The following is a 25,666-nucleotide window of genomic DNA, read 5'->3' on the forward strand; positions in this document are numbered from 1 at the left end:
AACATTACCGTGAAACCGAACATTATCGTGGACCAGAGACCGAACATTACCGTGAAACCGAAACAGAACATTATCGTGGACCAGACACGGAACATTACCGTGAAACCGAACATTATCGTGGACCAGAGATCGAAAATTACCGTGGACGAGAGACAGAACATTACCGTGGACCAGAGACATAACATTACCGTGGACCAGAGACAGAACATTACCATGGACCAGAGACCGAACTTTACCTTGAAACCGAACATTACCGTGGACCAGAGACAGAACATTACCATGGACCAGAGACAGAACATTACCGTGAAACCGAAACAGAACATTATCGTGGACCAGACACGGAACATTACCGTGAAACCGAACATTATCGTGGACAAGAGATCGAACATTACCGTGGACCAGAGACAGAACATTACCGTGGACCAGAGACATAACATTACCATGGACCAGAGACAGAACATTACCATGGACCAGAGACCGAACTTTACCTTGAAACCGAACATTACCGTGGACCAGAGACAGAACATTACCATGGACCAGAGACAGAACATTACCGTGAAACAGAACATTATCATGGACCAGAAACGGAACATTACCGTGAAACAGAAACAGAACATTATCGTGGACCAGAAACGGAACATTACCGTGAAACCGAAACAGAAGATTATCGTGGACCAGAAACGGAACATTACCGTGAAACAGAAACACAACATTACCGTGGACCAGAGACAGAACATTACCGTGAAACCGAAATAGAACATTATCGTGGACCAGAGACGGAACATTACCGTGAAACCGAACATTATCGTGGACCAGACACAGAACATTACCGTGGACCAGAGACAGAACATTACCATGAAACCGAAACAGAGCATTATCGCGGACCAGAAACGGAACATTACCGTGAAACAGAAACACAAAATTATCGTGGACCAGAAACGGAACATTACCGTGAAACAGAAACAGAACGTTATCGTGGACCAGAGACGGAACATTACCGTGAAACCGAACATTACCATGGACCAGAGATCGAACATTACCGTGGACCAGAGACAGAACATTACCGTGGACCAGAGACCGAACATTACCTTGAAACCGAACATTACCGTGGACCAGAGACAGAACAGTACCATGGACCAGAGACAGAACATTACCGTGAAACAGAACATTATCATGGACCAGAAACGGAACATTACCGTGAAACAGAAACAGAACATTATCGTGGACCAGAAACGGAACATTACCGTGAAACCGAAACAGAAGATTATCGTGGACCAGAAACGGAACATTACCGTGAAACAGAAACACAACATTACCTTGGACCAGAGACAGAACATTACCGTGAAACCGAAACAGAACATTATCGTGGACCAGAGACGGAACATTACCGTGAAACCGAACATTATCGTGGACCAGACACAGAACATTACCGTGGACCAGAGACAGAACATTACCATGAAACCGAAACAGAACATTATCGTGGACCAGAAACGGAACATTACCGTGAAACAGAAACACAAAATTATCGTGGACAAGAAACGGAACATTACCGTGAAACAGAAACAGAACGTTATCGTGGACCAGAGACGGAACATTACCGTGAAACCGAACATTATCGTGGACCAGAGATGGAACATTACCGTGGACCAGAGACAGAACATTACCGTGGACCAGAGACAGAACATTACTGTGGACCAGAGACCGAACTTTACCTTGAAACCGAACGTTACCGTGGACCAGAGACAGAACATTACCATGGACCAGAGACAGAACATTACCATGAAACAGAACATTATCATGGACCAGAAACGGAACATTACCGTGTAACAGAAACACAACATTATCGTGGACCAGAGAAGGAACATTACCGTGGACCAGAGACGGAACATTACCGTGAACCTGAAACAGAATATTATCGTGGACCAGAAACGGAACATTACCGTGAAACCAAAACAGAACATTATCGTGGACCAGAGACGGAACATTATCGTGGACCAGAGAAGGAACATTACCGTGAAACCAAACATTATCGTGGACCAGAGATCGAACATTACCGTGGACCAGAGACAGAACATTACCGTGGACCAGAGACAGAACATTACCGTGGACCAGAGACAGAACATTACTGTGGATCAGAGACCGAACTTTACCTTGAAACCGAACATTACCGTGGACCAGACACGGAACATTACCGTGAAACCGAACATTATCGTGGACAAGAGATCGAACATTACCGTGGACCAGAGACAGAACATTACCGTGGACCAGAGACATAACATTACCATGGACCAGAGACAGAACATTACCATGGACCAGAGACCGAACTTTACCTTGAAACCGAACATTACCGTGGACCAGAGACAGAACATTACCATGGACCAGAGACAGAACATTACCGTGAAACAGAACATTATCATGGACCAGAAACGGAACATTACCGTGAAACAGAAACAGAACATTATCGTGGACCAGAAACGGAACATTACCGTGAAACCGAAACAGAAGATTATCGTGGACCAGAAACGGAACATTACCGTGAAACAGAAACACAACATTACCTTGGACCAGAGACAGAACATTACCGTGAAACCGAAACAGAACATTATCGTGGACCAGAGACGGAACATTACCGTGAAACCGAACATTATCGTGGACCAGACACAGAACATTACCGTGGACCAGAGACAGAACATTACCATGAAACCGAAACAGAACATTATCGTGGACCAGAAACGGAACATTACCGTGAAACAGAAACACAAAATTATCGTGGACCAGAAACGGAACATTACCGTGAAACAGAAACAGAACGTTATCGTGGACCAGAGACGGAACATTACCGTGAAACCGAACATTATCGTGGACCAGAGATGGAACATTACCGTGGACCAGAGACAGAACATTACCGTGGACCAGAGACAGAACATTACTGTGGACCAGAGACCGAACTTTACCTTGAAACCGAACGTTACCGTGGACCAGAGACAGAACATTACCATGGACCAGAGACAGAACATTACCATGAAACAGAACATTATCATGGACCAGAAACGGAACATTACCGTGTAACAGAAACACAACATTATCGTGGACCAGAGAAAGAACATTACCGTGGACCAGAGACGGAACATTACCGTGAACCTGAAACAGAATATTATCGTGGACCAGAAACGGAACATTACCGTGAAACCGAAACAGAACATTATCGTGGACCAGAGACGGAACATTACCGTGAAACCAAACATTATCGTGGACCAGAGATCGAACATTACCGTGGACCAGAGACAGAACATTACCGTGGACCAGAGACAGAACATTACCGTGGACCAGAGACAGAACATTACTGTGGATCAGAGACCGAACTTTACCTTGAAACCGAACATTACCGTGGACCAGAAACGGAACATTACCGTGAAACAGAAACACAACATTATCGTGTACCAGAGACGGAACATTATCGTGGACCAGAGACAGAACATTACCGTGAAACCTAAAAAGATTATTATTGTGGACCAGAAACGGAACATTATCGTGAAACCGAACATTACCGTGGACCAGAGACAGAACATTACCGTGAAACGGAAACAGAACATTACCGTGAAACCGAAACAGAACATTATCGTGGACCAGAAACGGAACATTACCATGAAACAGAAACAGAATATTATCGTGGACCAAAGACGGAACATTATCTTGGACCAGAGACGGAACATTACCGTGAAACCGAACATTATCGTGGACCAGAAACGGAACATTACCGTGAAACAGAAACACAAAGTTATCGTGGACCAGAAACGGAACATTACCGTGATACAGAAACAGAACATTATCGTGGACCAGAGACGGAACATTACCGTGAAACCGAACATTATCGTGGACCACAGATCGAACATTATCGTGCACCAGAGATCGAACATTACCGTGGACCAGAGACAGAACATTACCGTGGACCAGAGACAGAACATTACCGTGGACCAGAGACCGAATTTTACCTTGAAACCGAACATTACCGTGGACCAAAAACGGAACATTACCGTGAAACAGAAACACAACATTATCGTGGACCAGAGACGGAACATTACCGTGGACCAGAGACCGAACATTACCGTGAAACCGAAACAGAACATTATCGTGGACCAGAAACGGAACATTACCGTGAAACCGAAACAGAACATTATCGTGGACCAGACACGGAACATTACCGTGAAACCGAACATTATCGTGGACCAGAGATCGAACATTACCGTGGACCAGAGACAGAACATTACCGTGGACCAGAGACAGAACATTACCGTGGACCAGAGTCAGAACATTACCGTGGACCAGAGACCGAACATTACCTTGAAACCGAACATTACCGTGGACCAGAGACAGAACATTAACGTGAAACAGAACATTATCATGGACCAGAAATGGAACATTACCGTGAAACAGAAACAGAACATTATCGTGGACCAGAAACGGAACATTACCGTGAAACCGAAAGAGAAGATTATCGTGGACCAGAAACGGAACATTACCGTGAAACAGAAACACAACATTACCGAGGACCAGAGACAGAACATTACCGTGAAACCGAAACAGAACATTATCGTGGACCAAAAACGGAACATTATCGTGGACCAGAGACAGAACATTATCGTGGATCAGAGACAGAACATTATCGTGGACCAGCGACGGAACTTTATCAAGGACCAGAGACAGACCATTACCATGAAACCTAAACAGAACATTATCGTTGACCAGAAACGGAAAATTATCGTGAAACCGAACATTACCGTGAAACAGAAACACAACATTATCGTGGACCAGAGACGGAACATTACCGTGGACCAGAACATTACCGTGAAACCGAACATTATCGTGGACCAGAGATCGAAAATTACCGTGGACCAGAGACAGAACATTACCGTGGACCAGAGACATAACATTACCGTGGACCAGAGACGGAACATTACCGTGGACCAGAACATTACCGTGAAACCGAACATTATCGTGGACCAGAGATCGAAAATTACCGTGGACCAGAGACAGAACATTACCGTGGACCAGAGACATAACATTACCGTGGACCAGAGACAGAACATTACCATGGACCAGAGACCGAACTTTACCTTGAAACCGAACATTACCGTGGACCAGAGACAGAACATTACCATGGACCAGAGACAGAACATTACCGTGAAACCGAAACAGAACATTATCGTGGACCAGACACGGAACATTACCGTGAAACCGAACATTATCGTGGACAAGAGATCGAACATTACCGTGGACCAGAGACAGAACATTACCGTGGACCAGAGACATAACATTACCATGGACCAGAGACAGAACATTACCATGGACCAGAGACCGAACTTTACCTTGAAACCGAACATTACCGTGGACCAGAGACAGAACATTACCATGGACCAGAGACAGAACATTACCGTGAAACAGAACATTATCATGGACCAGAAACGGAACATTACCGTGAAACCGAAACCGAACATTATCGTGGACCAGAGATCGAAAATTACCGTGGACCAGAGACAGAACATTACCATGGACCAGAGACAGAACATTACCGTGAAACCGAAACAGAACATTATCGTGGACCAGACACGGAACATTACCGTGAAACCGAACATTATCGTGGACAAGAGATCGAACATTACCGTGGACCAGAGACAGAACATTACCGTGGACCAGAGACATAACATTACCATGGACCAGAGACAGAACATTACCATGGACCAGAGACCGAACTTTACCTTGAAACCGAACATTACCGTGGACCAGAGACAGAACATTACCATGGACCAGAGACAGAACATTACCGTGAAACAGAACATTATCATGGACCAGAAACGGAACATTACCGTGAAACAGAAACAGAACATTATCGTGGACCAGAAACGGAACATTACCGTGAAACCGAAACAGAAGATTATCGTGGACCACAAACGGAACATTACCGTGAAACAGAAACACAACATTACCGTGGACCAGAGACAGAACATTACCGTGAAACCGAAACAGAACATTATCGTGGACCAGAGACGGAACATTACCGTGAAACCGAACATTATCGTGGACCAGACACAGAACATTACCGTGGACCAGAGACAGAACATTACCATTAAACCGAAACAGAGCATTATCGCGGACCAGAAACGGAACATTACCGTGAAACAGAAACACAAAATTATCGTGGACCAGAAACGGAACATTACCGTGAAACAGAAACAGAACGTTATCGTGGACCAGAGACGGAACATTACCGTGAAACCGAACATTATCGTGGACCAGAGATCGAACATTACCGTGGACCAGAGACAGAACATTACCATGGACCAGAGACCGAACATTACCTTGAAACCGAACATTACCGTGGACCAGAGACAGAACATTACCATGGACCAGAGACAGAACATTACCGTGAAACAGAACATTATCATGGACCAGAAACGGAACATTACCGTGAAACAGAAACAGAACATTATCGTGGACCAGAGACGGAACATTACCGTGAAACCGAACATTATCGTGGACCAGACACAGAACATTACCGTGGACCAGAGACAGAACATTACCATGAAACCGAAACAGAACATTATCGTGGACCAGAAACGGAACATTACCGTGAAACAGAAACACAAAATTATCGTGGACCAGAAACGGAACATTACCGTGAAACAGAAACAGAACGTTACCTTGGACCAGAGACAGAACATTACCTTGAAACCGAAACAGAACATTATCGTGGACCAGAGACGGAACATTACCGTGAAACCGAACATTATCGTGGACCAGACACAGAACATTACCATGGACCAGAGACAGAACATTACCATGAAACCGAAACAGAACATTATCGTGGACCAGAAACGGAACATTACCGTGAAACAGAAACACAAAATTATCGTGGACCAGAAACGGAACATTACCGTGAAACAGAAACAGAACGTTATCGTGGACCAGAGACGGAACATTACCGTGAAACCGAACATTATCGTGGACCAGAGATGGAACATTACCGTGGACCAGAGACAGAACATTACCGTGGACCAGAGACAGAACATTACTGTGGACCAGAGACAGAACATTACCATGAAACAGAACATTATCATGGACCAGAAACGGAACATTACCGTGTAACAGAAACACAACATTATCGTGGACCAGAGACGGAACATTACCGTGAACCTGAAACAGAATATTATCGTGGACCAGAAACGGAACATTACCGTGAAACCGAAACAGAACATTATCGTGGACCAGAGACGGAACATTACCGTGAAACCGAACATTATCGTGGACCAGAGATCGAACATTACCGTGGACCAGAGACAGAACATTACCGTGGACCAGAGACAGAACATTGCCGTGGACCAGAGACCGAACTTTACCTTGAAACCGAACATTACCGTGGACCAGAGACAGAACATTACCCTGGACCAGAGACAGAACATTACCGTGAAAAAGAACATTATCATGGACCAGAAACGGAACATTACCGTGAAACAGAAACAGAACATTATCATGGACCAGAAACGGAACATTACCGTGAAACCGAAACAGAAAATTATCGTGGACCAGAAACGGAACATTACCGTGAAACAGAAACACAACATTACCGTGGACCAGAGACAGAACATTACCGTGAAACCGAAACAGAACATTATCGTGGACCAGAAACGGAATATTATCGTGGACCAGAGACAGAACATTATCGTTGATCAGAGAAAGAACATTATCGTGGACCAGAGACGGAACTTTATCAAGGACCAGAGACAAAACATTACCGTGAAACCTAAACAGAACATTATCGTTGACCAGAAACGGAACATTATCGTGAAACCGAACATTATCGTGGACCAAAAACACAACATTATCGTGGACCAGAAACGGAACATTACCGTGAAACAGAAACAGAACGTTATCGTGGACCAGAGACGGAACATTACCGTGAAACCGAACATTATCGTGGACCAGAGATCGAACATTACCGTGGACCAGAGACAGAACATTACCGTGGACCAGAGACCGAACATTACCTTGAAACCGAACATTACCGTGGACCAGAGACAGAACATTACCATGGACCAGAGACAGAACATTACCGTGAAACAGAACATTATCATGGACCAGAAACGGAACATTACCGTGAAACAGAAACAGAACATTATCGTGGACCAGAAACGGAACATTACCGTGAAACCGAAACAGAAGATTATCGTGGACCAGAAACGGAACATTACCGTGAAACAGAAACACAACATTACCTTGGACCAGAGACAGAACATTACCGTGAAACCGAAACAGAACATTATCGTGGACCAGAGACGGAACATTACCGTGAAACCGAACATTATCGTGGACCAGACACAGAACATTACCGTGGACCAGAGACAGAACATTACCATGAAACCGAAACAGAACATTATCGTGGACCAGAAACGGAACATTACCGTGAAACAGAAACACAAAATTATCGTGGACCAGAAACGGAACATTACAGTGAAACAGAAACAGAACGTTATCGTGGACCAGAGACGGAACATTATCGTGAAACCGAACATTATCGTGGACCAGAGATGGAACATTACCGTGGACCAGAGACAGAACATTACCGTGGACCAGAGACAGAACATTACTGTGGACCAGAGACCGAACTTTACCTTGAAACCGAACGTTACCGTGGACCAGAGACAGAATATTACCATGGACCAGAGACAGAACATTACCATGAAACAGAACATTATCATGGACCAGAAACGGAACATTACCGTGTAACAGAAACACAACATTATCGTGGACCAGAGAAGGAACATTACCGTGGACCAGAGACGGAACATTACCGTGAACCTGAAACAGAATATTATCGTGGACCAGAAACGGAACATTACCGTGAAACCGAAACAGAACATTATCGTGGACCAGAGACGGAACATTACCGTGAAACCAAACATTATCGTGGACCAGAGATCGAACATTACCGTGGACCAGAGACAGAACATTACCGTGGACCAGAGACAGAACATTACCGTGGACCAGAGACAGAACATTACTGTGGATCAGAGACCGAACTTTACCTTGAAACCGAACATTACCGTGGACCAGAAACGGAACATTACCGTGAAACAGAAACACAACATTATCGTGTACCAGAGACGGAACATTATCGTGGACCAGAGACAGAACATTACCGTGAAACCTAAAAAGATTATTATTGTGGACCAGAAACGGAACATTATCGTGAAACCGAACATTACCGTGGACCAGAGACAGAACATTACCGTGAAACGGAAACAGAACATTACCGTGAAACCGAAACAGAACATTATCGTGGACCAGAAACGGAACATTACCATGAAACAGAAACAGAATATTATCGTGGACCAAAGACGGAACATTATCTTGGACCAGAGACGGAACATTACCGTGAAACCGAACATTATCGTGGACCAGAAACGGAACATTACCGTGAAACAGAAACACAAAGTTATCGTGGACCAGAAACGGAACATTACCGTGATACAGAAACAGAACATTATCGTGGACCAGAGACGGAACATTACCGTGAAACCGAACATTATCGTGGACCACAGATCGAACATTATCGTGCACCAGAGATCGAACATTACCGTGGACCAGAGACAGAACATTACCGTGGACCAGAGACAGAACATTACCGTGGACCAGAGACCGAATTTTACCTTGAAACCGAACATTACCGTGGACCAGAAACGGAACATTACCCTGAAACAGAAACACAACATTATCGTGGACCAGAGACGGAACATTACCGTGAAACAGAAACAGAACATTATCGTGGACCAGAAACGGAACATTACCGTGAAACCGAAAGAGAAGATTATCGTGGACCAGAAACGGAACATTACCGTGAAACAGAAACACAACATTACCGAGGACCAGAGACAGAACATTACCGTGAAACCGAAACAGAACATTATCGTGGACCAAAAACGGAACATTATCGTGGACCAGAGACAGAACATTATCGTGGATCAGAGACAGAACATTATCGTGGACCAGCGACGGAACTTTATCAAGGACCAGAGACAGACCATTACCATGAAACCTAAACAGAACATTATCGTTGACCAGAAACGGAAAATTATCGTGAAACCGAACATTACCTTGAAACAGAAACACAACATTATCGTGGACCAGAGACGGAACATTACCGTGGACCAGAACATTACCGTGAAACCGAACATTATCGTGGACCAGAGATCGAAAATTACCGTGGACCAGAGACAGAACATTACCGTGGACCAGAGACATAACATTACCGTGGACCAGAGACAGAACATTACCATGGACCAGAGACCGAACTTTACCTTGAAACCGAACATTACCGTGGACCAGAGACAGAACATTACCATGGACCAGAGACAGAACATTACCGTGAAACCGAAACAGAACATTATCGTGGACCAGACACGGAACATTACCGTGAAACCGAACATTATCGTGGACAAGAGATCGAACATTACCGTGGACCAGAGACAGAACATTACCGTGGACCAGAGACATAACATTACCATGGACCAGAGACAGAACATTACCATGGACCAGAGACCGAACTTTACCTTGAAACCGAACATTACCGTGGACCAGAGACAGAACATTATCATGGACCAGAGACAGAACATTACCGTGAAACAGAACATTATCATGGACCAGAAACGGAACATTACCGTGAAACAGAAACAGAACATTATCGTGGACCAGAAACGGAACATTACCGTGAAACCGAAACAGAAGATTATCGTGGACCACAAACGGAACATTACCGTGAAACAGAAACACAACATTACCGTGGACCAGAGACAGAACATTACTGTGAAACCGAAACAGAACATTATCGTGGACCAGAGACGGAACATTACCGTGAAACCGAACATTATCGTGGACCAGACACAGAACATTACCGTGGACCAGAGACAGAACATTACCATGAAACCGAAACAGAGCATTATCGCGGACCAGAAACGGAACATTACCGTGAAACAGAAACACAAAATTATCGTGGACCAGAAACGGAACATTACCGTGAAACAGAAACAGAACGTTATCGTGGACCAGAGACGGAACATTACCGTGAAACCGAACATTATCGTGGACCAGAGATCGAACATTACCGTGGACCAGAGACAGAACATTACCATGGACCAGAGACCGAACATTACCTTGAAACCGAACATTACCGTGGACCAGAGACAGAACATTACCATGGACCAGAGACAGAACATTACCGTGAAACAGAACATTATCATGGACCAGAAACGGAACATTACCGTGAAACAGAAACAGAACATTATCGTGGACCAGAGACGGAACATTACCGTGAAACAGAAACACAAAATTATCGTGGACCAGAAACGGAACATTACCGTGAAACAGAAACAGAACGTTATCGTGGACCAGAGACGGAACATTACCGTGAAACCGAACATTATCGTGGACCAGAGATCGAACATTACCGTGGACCAGAGACAGAACATTACCATGGACCAGAGACCGAACATTACCTTGAAACCGAACATTACCGTGGACCAGAGACAGAACATTACCATGGACCAGAGACAGAACATTACCGTGAAACAGAACATTATCATGGACCAGAAACGGAACATTACCGTGAAACAGAAACAGAACATTACCATGGACCAGAGACAGAACATTACCGTGAAACAGAACATTATCATGGACCAGAAACGGAACATTACCGTGAAACAGAAACAGAACATTATCGTGGACCAGAGACGGAACATTACCGTGAAACCGAACATTATCGTGGACCAGACACAGAACATTACCGTGGACCAGAGACAGAACATTACCATGAAACCGAAACAGAACATTATCGTGGACCAGAAACGGAACATTACCGTGAAACAGAAACACAAAATTATCGTGGACCAGAAACGGAACATTACCGTGAAACAGAAACAGAACGTTACCTTGGACCAGAGACAAAACATTACCGTGAAACCGAAACAGAACATTATCGTGGACCAGAGACGGAACATTACCGTGAAACCGAACATTATCGTGGACCAGACACAGAACATTACCGTGGACCAGAGACAGAACATTACCATGAAACAGAAACACAACATTATCGTGGACCAGAAACGGAACATTACCGTGAAACAGAAACACAAAATTATCGTGGACCAGAAACGGAACATTACCGTGAAACAGAAACAGAACATTATCGTGGACCAGAGACGGAACATTACCGTGAAACCGAACATTATCGTGGACCAGAGATGGAACATTACCGTGGACCAGAGACAGAACATTACCGTGGACCAGAGACAGAACATTACTGTGGACCAGAGACCGAACTTTACCTTGAAACCGAACGTTACCGTGGACCAGAGACAGAACATTACCATGGACCAGAGACAGAACATTACCATGAAACAGAACATTATCATGGACCAGAAACGGAACATTACCGTGTAACAGAAACACAACATTATCGTGGACCAGAGACGGAACATTACCGTGAACCTGAAACAGAATATTATCGTGGACCAGAAACGGAACATTACCGTGAAACCGAAACAGAACATTATCGTGGACCAGAGACGGAACATTACCGTGAAACCGAACATTATCGTGGACCAGAGATCGAACATTACCGTGGACCAGAGACAGAACATTACCGTGGACCAGAGACAGAACATTACCGTGGACCAGAGACCGAACTTTACCTTGAAACCGAACATTACCGTGGACCAGAGACAGAACATTACCCTGGACCAGAGACAGAACATTACCGTGAAAAAGAACATTATCATGGACCAGAAACGGAACATTACCGTGAAACAGAAACAGAACATTATCATGGACCAGAAACGGAACATTACCGTGAAACCGAAACAGAAAATTATCGTGGACCAGAAACGGAACATTACCGTGAAACAGAAACACAACATTACCGTGGACCAGAGACAGAACATTACCGTGAAACCGAAACAGAACATTATCGTGGACCAGAAACGGAATATTATCGTGGACCAGAGACAGAACATTATCGTTGATCAGAGAAAGAACATTATCGTGGACCAGAGACGGAACTTTATCAAGGACCAGAGACAAAACATTACCGTGAAACCTAAACAGAACATTATCGTTGACCAGAAACGGAACATTATCGTGAAACCGAACATTATCGTGGACCAGAAACGGAACATTACCGTGAAACAGAAACAGAACGTTATCGTGGACCAGAGACGGAACATTACCGTGAAACCGAACATTATCGTGGACCAGAGATCGAACATTACCGTGGACCAGAGACAGAACATTACCGTGGACCAGAGACCGAACATTACCTTGAAACCGAACATTACCGTGGACCAGAGACAGAACATTACCATGGACCAGAGACAGAACATTACCGTGAAACAGAACATTATCATGGACCAGAAACGGAACATTACCGTGAAACAGAAACAGAACATTATCGTGGACCAGAAACGGAACATTACCGTGAAACCGAAACAGAAGATTATCGTGGACCAGAAACGGAACATTACCGTGAAACAGAAACACAACATTACCTTGGACCAGAGACAGAACATTACCGTGAAACCGAAACAGAACATTATCGTGGACCAGAAACGCAACATTATCGTGAAACCGAACATTATCGTGGACCAGAAACACAACATTATCGTGGACCAGAAACGGAACATTACCGTGAAACAGAAACACGACATTATCGTTTACCAGAGACGGAACATTACCGTGAAACCGAACATTATCGTGGACCAGAGATCGAACTTTATCCTGGACCAGAGACAGAACATTACCGTGGACCAGAATTGGAACATTACCGTGGACCAGAGACAGAACATTACTGTGGACCAGAGACCGAACTTTACCTTGAAACCGAACATTACCGTGGACCAGAGACAGAACATTACCATGGACCAGAGACAGAACATTACCATGAAACAGAACATTATCATGGACCAGAAACGGAACATTACCGTGAAACAGAAACACAACATTATCGTGGACCAGAGACGGAACATTACCGTGGACCAGAGACGGAACATTACCGTGAAACCGAAACAGAATATTATCGTGGACCAGAAACGGAACATTACCGTGAAACCGAAACAGAACATTATCGTGGACCAGAAACGGAACATTACCGTGAAACCGAAACAGAACATTATGGTGGACCAGAGACGGAACATTACCGTGAAACCGAACATTATCGTGAACCAGAGATCGAACATTACCGTGGACCAGAGACAGAACATTACCGTGGACCAGAGACAGAAAATTACCGTGGACCAGAAATGGAACATTACCGTGAAACCGAACATTATCGTGGACCAGATATGGAACATTACTGTAGACCAGAGACGGAACATTACCGTGGACCAGAACATTACCTTGGACCAGAACATTACCGTGAAACCGAACATTATCGTCAAACCGAACATTATCGTGGACCAGAGACCGAACATTACCGTGAAACCGAACATTACCGTGGACCAGAGACCGAACATTACCGTGAAACCCAACATTACCGTGAAACCAAAACAGAAAACTACCGTGGACCAGAGACAGAACATTACCGTGAAACCGAAATAGAACATTATCGTGGACCAGAAACGGAACATTACCGTGAAACCGAAACAGAACATTATCGTGGACCAGAAACGGAACATTACCGCCGTGAATCAGAAACAAAACATTAGCGTGGACCAGAGACAGAACATTACCGTGAACCAGAGACAGAACATTACCGTGAAACAGAAACACAACATTTTCGTGGACCAGAGACGGAACATTACCGTGGACCAGAGACGGAACATTACCTTGAAACCGAAACAGAACATTATCGTGGACCAGAAACGGAACATTACCATGGACCAGAGACAGAACATTACCATGGACCAGAGACAGAACATTACCGTGAAACAGAACATTATCATGGACCAGAAACGGAACATTACCGTGAAACAGAAACAGAACATTATCGTGGACCAGAAACGGAACAATACCGTGAAACCGAAACAGAACATTATCGTGGACCAGAAACGGAACATTACCGTGGACCAGAGACAGAACATTACCTTGAAACCAAAACAGAACATTATCGTGGACCAGAAACAAAACATTATCGTGGACCAGAAACGGAACATTATCGTGGACCAGAGACAGAACATTACCGTGAAACCGAAACAGAACATTATCGTGGACCAGAACCGGAACATTATCGTGGACCAGAGACAAAACATTATCGTGGATCAGAGACAGAACATTATCGTGGACCAGAGACGGAACATTATCGTGGACCAGAGACAGAACATTACCGTGAAACCTAAACAGAACATTACCGTGGACCAGAAACGGAACATTATCGTGAAACCGAACATTATCGTGGACCAGAAACACAACATTATCATGGACCAGAAACGGAACATTACCGTGAAACAGAAACACAACATTATCGTGGACCAGAGACGGAACATTACCGTGAAACCGAACATTATCGTGGACCAGAGATCGAACTTTATCCTGGACCAGAGGCAGAACATTACCGTGGACAAGAAATGGAACATTACCGTGGACCAGAGACAGAACATTACCGTGGACCAGAGACAGAACATTACCATGGACCAGAGACCGAACTTTACCTTGAAACCGAACATTACCGTGGACCAGAGACAGAACATTACCATGGACCAGAGACAGAACATTACCGTGAAACAGAACATTATCATGGACCAGAAACGGAACATTACCGTGAAACAGAAACAGACCATTATCGTGGACCAGAAACGGAACATTACCGTGAAACCGAAACAGAAGATTATCGTGGACCAGAAACGGAACATTACCGTGAAACAGAAACACAACATTACCGTGGACCAGAGACAGAACATTACCGTGAAACCGAAACAGAACATTATCGTTGACCAGAAACGGAACATTATCGTGGACCAGAGACAGAACATTATCGTGGATCAGAGACAGAACATTATCGTGGACCAGAGACGGAACATTATCATGGACCAGAGACAAAACATTACCGTCAAACCTAAACAGAACATTATCGTTGACCAAAAACGGAACATTATCGTGAAACCGAACATTATCGTGGACCAGAAACACAACATTATCGTGGACCAGAAATGGAACATTACCGTGAAACAGAAACACAACATTATCGTGGACCAGAGACGGAACATTATCATGGACCAGAGACAAAACATCACTATCAAACCTAAACAGAACATTATCGTTGACCAAAAACGGAACATTATCGTGAAACCGAACATTATCGTGGACCAGAAACACAACATTATCGTGGACCAGAAATGGAACATTACCGTGAAACAGAAACACAACATTATCGTGGACCAGAGACGGAACATTACCGTGAAACCAAACATTACCGTGGACCAGAGACAGAACATTACCGTGGACCAGAGACAGAACATTACCGTGAAACCGAAACAGAACATTATCGTGGACCAGAAACGGAACATTACCGTGAAACAGAAACACAACATTATCGTGGACCAGAGACGGAACATTACCGTGAAACCAAACATTATCGTGGACCAGAGATCGAACATTATCGTGGACCAGAGACAGAACATTACCGTGGACCAGAAATGGAACATTACCGTGAAACCGAACATTATCGTGGACCAGAGACGGAACATTACCGTGGACCAGAAATGGAACATTACCGTGAAACCGAACATCACCATGGACCAGATACGGAACATTACTGTGAAACAGAAACACAAAATTATCGTGGACCAGAAACGGAACATTACCGTGATACAGAAAATTACCGTGGACCAGAACATTACCATGAAACCGAACATTATCGTGGACCAGAGACAGAACGTTACCGTGAAACTTAAACAGAACATTATCGTGGACCAGAAACTGAACATTATCGTGAAACCGAACATTATCGTGGACCAGAAACACAACATTATCGTGGACCAGAAACGGAACATTACCGTGAAACAGAAACACAACATCATCGTGGACCAGAGACGGAACATTATCGTGGACCAGAGACAGAACATTACCGTGAAACAGAAACACAACATTATCGTGGACCAGAGACGGAACATTACCGTGAAACCAAACATTATCGTGGACCAGAGACAGAACATTACCGTGGACCAGAGACAGAACATTACCGTGAAACCGAAACAGAACATTATCGTGGACCAGAAACGGAACATTACCGTGAAACAGAAACACAACATTATCGTGGACCAGAGACGGAACATTACCGTGAAACCAAACATTATCGTGGACCAGAGATCGAACATTATCGTGGACCAGAGACAGAACATTACCGTGGACCAGAAATGGAACATTACCGTGAAACCGAACATTATCGTGGACCAGAGACGGAACATTACCGTGAAACCGAACATTATCGTCGACCAGAAATCGAACATTATCTTGGACCAGAGACAGAACATTACCGTGGACCAGAGACAGAACATTACCGTGGACCAGAAATGGAACATTACCGTGAAACCGAACATTATCGTGGACCAGAGACGGAACATTACCGTGAAACCAAACATTATCGTGGACCAGAGATCGAACATTATCGTGGACCAGAGACAGAACATTACCGTGGACCAGAAATGGAACATTACCGTGAAACCGAACATTATCGTGGACCAGAGACGGAACATTACCGTGAAACCGAACATTACCGTGTACCAGAAATGGAATATTACCGTGAAACCGAACATTACCATGGACCAGATACGGAACATTACTGTGGACCAGAGACGGAACATTACCGTGGACCAAAACATTACCGTGGACCAGAACATTACCGTGAAACCGAACATTATCGTGGACCAGAGACCGAACATTACCGTGAAATCGAAACAGAACATTATCGTGGACCAGACACGGAACATTACCGTGAGACCGAACATTATCGTGGACCAGAGATCGAACATTACCGTGGACCAGAGACAAAACATTACCGTGGACCAGAGACAGAACATTACCGTGGACCAGAGACAGAACATTACCATGGACCAGAGACAGAACTTTACCTTGAAACCGAACATTACCGTGGACCAGAGACAGAACATTACCATGGACCAGAGACAGAACATTACCGTGAAACAGAACATTATCATGGACCAGAAACGGAACATTACCGTGAAACAGAAACAGAACATTATCGTGGACCAGAAACGGAACATTACCGTGAAACGGAAACAGAAGATTATCGTGGACCAGAAACGGAACATTACCGTGAAACAGAAACACAACATTACCGTGGACCAGAGACAGAACATTACCGTGAAACCGAAACAGAACATTATCGTTGACCAGAAACGGAACATTACCGTGGACCAGAGACAGAACATTACCTTGAAACCAAAACAGACCATTATCGTGGACCAGAAACGGAACATTACCGTGGACCAGAGACAGAACATTACCTTGAAACCAAAACAGACCATTATCGTGGACCAGAAACGGAACATTATCGTGGACCAGAAACGGAACATTATCGTGGACCAGAGACAGAACATTACCGTGAAACCGAAACAGAACATTATCGTGGACCAGAACCGGAACATTATCGTGGACCAGAGACAGAACATTATCGTGGACCAGAGACGGAACATTATCGTGGACCAGAGACAGAACATTACCGTGAAACCTAAACAGAACATTATCGTGGACCAGAAACGGAACATTATCGTGAAACCGAACATTATCGTGGACCAGAAACACAACATTATCGTGGACCAGAAACGGAACATTACCGTGAAACAGAAACACGACATTATCGTTTACCAGAGACGGAACATTACCGTGAAACCGAACATTATCGTGGACCAGAGATCGAACTTTATCCTGGACCAGAGACAGAACATTACCGTGGACCAGAATTGGAACATTACCGTGGACCAGAGACAGAACATTACTGTGGACCAGAGACCGAACTTTACCTTGAAACCGAACATTACCGTGGACCAGAGACAGAACATTACCATGGACCAGAGACAGAACATTACCATGAAACAGAACATTATCATGGACCAGAAACGGAACATTACCGTGAAACAGAAACACAACATTATCGTGGACCAGAGACGGAACATTACCGTGGACCAGAGACGGAACATTACCGTGAAACCGAAACAGAATATTATCGTGGACCAGAAACGGAACATTACCGTGAAACCGAAACAGAACATTATCGTGGACCAGAAACGGAACATTACCGTGAAACCGAAACAGAACATTATGGTGGACCAGAGACGGAACATTACCGTGAAACCGAACATTATCGTGGACCAGAGATCGAACATTACCGTGGACCAGAGACAGAACATTACCGTGGACCAGAGACAGAAAATTACCGTGGACCAGAAATGGAACATTACCGTGAAACCGAACATTATCGTGGACCAGATACGGAACATTACTGTAGACCAGAGACGGAACATTACCGTGAACCAGAGACGGAACATTACCGTGAAACCGAAACAGAACATTTTCGTGGACCAGAGACGGAACATTACCGTGGACCAGAGACGGAACATTACCGTGAAACCGAAACAGAACATTATCGTGGACCAGAAATGGAACATTACCATGGACCAGAGACAGAACATTACCATGGACCAGAGACAGAACATTACCGTGAAACAGAACATTATCATGGACCAGAAACGGAACATTACCGTGAAACAGAAACAGAACATTATCGTGGACCAGAAACGGAACAATACCGTGAAACCGAAACAGAACATTATCGTGGACCAGAAACGGAACATTACCGTGGACCAGAGACAGAACATTACCTTGAAACCAAAACAGAACATTATCGTGGACCAGAAACAGAACATTATCGTGGACCAGAAACGGAACATTATCGTGGACCAGAGACAGAACATTACCGTGAAACCGAAACAGAACATTATCGTGGACCAGAACCGGAACATTATCGTGGACCAGAGACAGAACATTATCGTGGATCAGAGACAGAACATTATCGTGGACCAGAGACGGAACATTATCGTGGACCAGAGACAGAACATTACCGTGAAACCTAAACAGAACATTACCGTGGACCAGAAACGGAACATTATCGTGAAACCGAACATTATCGTGGACCAGAAACACAACATTATCGTGGACCAGAAACGGAACATTACCGTGAAACAGAAACACAACATTATCGTGGACCAGAGACGGAACATTACCGTGAAACCGAACATTATCGTGGACCAGAGATCGAACTTTATCCTGGACCAGAGGCAGAACATTACCGTGGACAAGAAATGGAACATTACCGTGGACCAGAGACAGAATATTACTGTGGACCGGGAACCGAACTTTACCTTGAAACCGAACATTACCGTGGACCAGAGACAGAACATTACCATGGACCAGAGACAGAACATTACCATGAAACAGAACATTATCATGGACCAGAAAAGGAACATTACCGTGAAACAGAAACACAACATTATCGTGGACCAGAGACGGAACATTACCGTGGACCAGAGACGGAACATTACCGTGAAACCGAAACAGAACATTATCGTGGACCAGAGACGGAACATTACCGTGAAACCGAAACAGATTATTATCGTGGACCAGAAACGGAACATTACCGTGAAACCGAAACAGAACATTATCGTGGACCAGAGACGGAACATTACCGTGAAACCGAACATTATCGTGGACCAGAGATCTAACATTGCCGTAGACCAGAGACAGAACATTACCGTGGACCAGAGACAGAAAATTACCGTGGACCAGAGATAGAACATTACCGTGGACCAGAGACAGAACATTACCGTGGACCAGAGACAGAATATTACTGTGGACCAGAGACCGCACTTTATCTTGAAACCGAACATTACCGTGGACAAGAGACAGAACATTACCATGGACCAGAGACAGAACATTACCGTGAAACAGAAACACAACATTTTCGTGGACCAGAGACGGAACATTACCGTGGACCAGAGACGGAACATTACCGTGAAACCGAAACAGAACATTATCGTGAACCAGAAACGGAACATTACCGTGAAACCGAACATTATCGTGGACCAGACACGGAACATTACCGTGAAACCGAACATTATCGTGGACAAGAGATCGAACATTACCGTGGACCAGAGACAGAACATTACCGTGGACCAGAGACAGAACATTACCGTGGACCAGAGACAGAACATTACCGTGGACCAGAAATGGAACATTACCGTGAAACCGAACATTACCATGGACCAGATACGGAACATTACCGTGGACCAAAACATTACCGTGGACCAGAACATTACCGTGAAACCGAACATTATCGTGGACCAGAGACCGAACATTACCGTGAAATCGAAACAGAACATTATCGTGGACCAGACACGGAACATTACCGTGAAACCGAACATTATCGTGGACCAGAGATCGAACATTACCGTGGACCAGAGACAGAACATTACCGTGGACCAGAGACAGAACATTACCGTGGACCAGAGACAGAACATTACCATGGACCAGAGACCGAACTTTACCTTGAAACCGAACATTACCGTGGACCAGAGACAGAACATTACCATGGACCAGAGACAGAACATTACCGTGAAACAGAACATTATCATGGACCAGAAACGGAACATTACCGTGAAACAGAAACAGACCATTATCGTGGACCAGAAACGGAACATTACCGTGAAACCGAAACAGAAGATTATCGTGGACCAGAAACGGAACATTACCGTGAAACAGAAACACAACATTACCGTGGACCAGAGACAGAACATTACCGTGAAACCGAAACAGAACATTATCGTTGACCAGAAACGGAACATTATCGTGGACCAGAGACAGAACATTATCGTGGATCAGAGACAGAACATTATCGTGGACCAGAGACGGAACATTATCATGGACCAGAGACAAAACATTACCGTCAAACCTAAACAGAACATTATCGTTGACCAAAAACGGAACATTATCGTGAAACCGAACATTATCGTGGACCAGAAACACAACATTATCGTGGACCAGAAATGGAACATTACCGTGAAACAGAAACACAACATTATCGTGGACCAGAGACGGAACATTATCATGGACCAGAGACAAAACATCACTATCAAACCTAAACAGAACATTATCGTTGACCAAAAACGGAACATTATCGTGAAACCGAACATTATCGTGGACCAGAAACACAACATTATCGTGGACCAGAAATGGAACATTACCGTGAAACAGAAACACAACATTATCGTGGACCAGAGACGGAACATTACCGTGAAACCAAACATTACCGTGGACCAGAGACAGAACATTACCGTGGACCAGAGACAGAACATTACCGTGAAACCGAAACAGAACATTATCGTGGACCAGAAACGGAACATTACCGTGAAACAGAAACACAACATTATCGTGGACCAGAGACGGAACATTACCGTGAAACCAAACATTATCGTGGACCAGAGATCGAACATTATCGTGGACCAGAGACAGAACATTACCGTGGACCAGAAATGGAACATTACCGTGAAACCGAACATTATCGTGGACCAGAGACGGAACATTACCGTGGACCAGAAATGGAACATTACCGTGAAACCGAACATCACCATGGACCAGATACGGAACATTACTGTGAAACAGAAACACAAAATTATCGTGGACCAGAAACGGAACATTACCGTGATACAGAAAATTACCGTGGACCAGAACATTACCATGAAACCGAACATTATCGTGGACCAGAGACAGAACATTACCGTGAAACTTAAACAGAACATTATCGTGGACCAGAAACTGAACATTATCGTGAAACCGAACATTATCGTGGACCAGAAACACAACATTATCGTGGACCAGAAACGGAACATTACCGTGAAACAGAAACACAACATCATCGTGGACCAGAGACGGAACATTACCGTGAAACCGAACATTATCGTGGACCAGAGATCGAACTTTATCCTGGACCAGAGAGAGAACATTACCGTGGACCAGAAATGGAACAATACCGTGGACCAGAGACAGAACATTACTGTGGACCAGAGACCGAACTTTACCTTGAAACCGAACATTACCGTGGACCAGAGACAGAACATTACCATGGACCAGAGACAGAACATTACCAGGAAACAGAACATTATCATGGACCAGAAACGGAACATTACCGTGAAACAGAAACACAACATTATCGTGGACCAGAGACGGAATATTACCGTGGACCAGAGACGGAACATTACCGTGAAACCGAAACAGAACATTATCGTGGACCAGAAACGGAACATTACCGTGAAACCGAAACAGAACATTATCGTGGACCAGAAACGGAAAATTACCGTGAAACCGAAACAGAACATTATCGTGGACCAGAGACGGAACATTACCGTGAAACCGAAACAGAACATTATCGTGGACCAGAGACGGAACATTACCGTGAAACCGAACATTATCGTGGACCAGAGATCGAACATTACCGTGGACCAGAGACAGAACATTACCGTGGACCAGAGACAGAAAATTACCGTGGACCAGAGATAGAACATTACCGTGGACCAGAGACAGAACATTACCGTAGACCAGAGACAGAAAATTACCGTGGACCAGAGATAGTACATTACCGTGGACCAGAGACAGAACATTACCGTGGACAAGAGACAGAACATTACCATGGACCAGAGACAGAACATTACCGTGAAACAGAACATTATCATGGACCAGAAACGGAACATTACCGTGAAACAGAAACACAACATTTTCGTGGACCAGAGACGGAACATTACCGTGGACCAGAGACGGAACATTACCGTGAAAACGAAACAGAACATTATCGTGGACCAGAAATGGAACATTACCGTGAAACCGAAAAAGAACATTATCGTGGACCAGAAACGGAACATTACCGTGAAAAAGAAACACAACATTATCGTGGACCAGAAACGGAACATTTCCGTGGACCAGAGACAGAACATTACCGTGGACCAGAGACAGAACATTACCGTTGACCAGAGACAGAACATTACTGTGGACCAGAGACCGAACTTTACCTTGAAACCGAACATTACCGCGTACCAGAGACAGAATATTACCATGGACCAGAGACAGAACATTACCATGAAACAGAACATTATCGTGGACCAGAAACGGAACATTACCGTGAAACAGAAACACAAAATCATCGTGGACCAGAAACGGAACATTACCGTGATACAGAAACAGAACATTATCGTGGACCAGAGACGGAACATTACCGTGAAACCGAACATTATCGTGGACCAGAGATCGAACATTATCGTGGACCAGAGACAGAACATTACCGTGGACCAGAGACAGAACATTACCGTTGACCAGAGACAGAACATTACCGTGGACCAGAGACCGAACTTTACCTTGAAACCGAACATTACCGTGGACCAGAAACAGAACATTACCATGGACCAGAGACAGAACATTACCGTGAAACAGAACATTATCATGGACCAGAAACGGAACATTACCGTGAAACAGAAACACAACATTATCGTGGACCAGAGACGGAACATTACCGTGGACCAGAGACGGAAAATTACCGTGAAACCGAAACAGAACATTATCGTGAACCAGAAACGGAACATTACCGTGAAACCGAACATTATCGTAGACCAGACACGGAACATTACCGTGAAACCGAACATTATCGTGGACCAGAGATCGAACATTACCATGGACCAGAGACAGAACATTACCGTGGACCAGAGACAGAACATTACCGTGGACCAGAGACAGAACATTACCGTGGACCAGAGACCGAACTTTACCTTGAAACCAAAACAGAACATTATCGTGGACCAGAAACGGAACATTATCGTGGACCAGAAACGGAACATTATCGTGGACCAGAGACAGAACATTACCGTGAAACCGAAACAGAACATTATCGTGGACCAGAACCGGAACATTATCGTGGACCAGAGACAGAACATTATCGTGGATCAGAGACAGAACATTATCGTGGACCAGAGACGGAACATTATCGTGGACCAGAGACAGAACATTACCGTGAAACCTAAACAGAACATTATCGTGGACCAGAAACGGAACATTATCGTGAAACCGAACATTATCGTGGACCAGAAACACAACATTATCGTGGACCAGAAACGGAACATTACCGTGAAACAGAAACACAACATTATCGTGGACCAGAGACGGAACATTACCGTGAAAACGGACATTATCGTGGACCAGAGATCGAGCTTTATCCTGGACCAGAGACAGAACATTACCGTGGACCAGAAATGGAACATTACCGTGGACCAGAGACAGAACATTACTGTGGACCAGAGACCGAACTTTACCTTGAAACCGAACATTACCGTGGACCAGAGACAGAACATTACCATGGACCAGAGACAGAACATTACCATGAAACAGAACATTATCATGGACCAGAAACGGAAAATTACCGTGAAACAGAAACACAACATTATCGTGGACCAGAGACGGAACATTACCGTGGACCAGAGACGGAACATTACCGTGAAACCGAAACAGAATATTATCGTGGACCAGAAACGGAACATTACCGTGAAACCGAAACAGAACATTATCGTGGACCAGA

This window comes from Leuresthes tenuis, unplaced genomic scaffold (genome assembly GCF_036924035.1).
Source record: "Leuresthes tenuis unplaced genomic scaffold, fLeuTen1.0.hap1 SCAF_26, whole genome shotgun sequence".
Classification (NCBI taxonomy): Eukaryota; Metazoa; Chordata; class Actinopteri; order Atheriniformes; family Atherinopsidae; genus Leuresthes; species Leuresthes tenuis.